Below are 759 nucleotides of genomic sequence, written 5' to 3'. Positions count from 1 at the left end.
TTCCGAGTGTAATCATCACTTAATGGCCCCGAGAAGCCATACACGCCACTAACACATAATCGCAGGGTCTCCGGGGGGAGCGTGTTGCTGCAGAGGCAGGAGGGGCAGCCCGCCAGCTCAGCCCATTTCTCTAATGAGCTGCTGAACAGGCCGTGTCACACACCTACAGAGGCCAACACCTCCAGCCGTGTTCCTCCACTCCGAGAAGGAGGCGGAAGACGTCGTATTTGAAATTAATATTCGAGCCTGGAGGAAGATGTTTTAACCACTAGTTGACAAAGCCAAAGGAGGAACTGTGTGTTTTTTTTTTCTCAGTGTTGAGTTGATTGAAGTCCCGCTCCACCTCTGCATACATACACCGCTGTCTTTGTGTTCTCATTCTCTATCTACAGTTAATTTCCCCAGACCCCCATAGCAGCAGCTGCAGGTAGACCTCAGAGAGGCGTAACATGGGGCCTCATCTCCATTCTCCTACTCGCGCTCCTTCTCTAAGAGCCGGCTCGTTTCACTGACAACAGGAGGAAATACTACAGCGGGAGAGGCTGTCAGACGTTGTCTAGCAGGCGAGGAAGAAGGAACGGAGGCTGGCTCAGACTCTAGAGGTGTGTGTCTGCTACAACAGCAGCTGTAACTGTCCAAGGGTAAATAAATAGATATTCTGGAGAGGGGCCATTATCTGTCATGGAGCGCTGATACAGTCTTGCTTTGTATTTATTGCCTACTTAATGGACTTGATTGTATTACTGAAGGTAAGGAGGG

The sequence above is a fragment of the Stegastes partitus genome, unplaced genomic scaffold, assembly GCF_000690725.1.
Source record: "Stegastes partitus isolate 25-593 unplaced genomic scaffold, Stegastes_partitus-1.0.2 Scaffold516, whole genome shotgun sequence".
NCBI lineage: Eukaryota > Metazoa > Chordata > Actinopteri > Pomacentridae > Stegastes > Stegastes partitus.
This window is presented reverse-complemented; position numbering follows the sequence as displayed.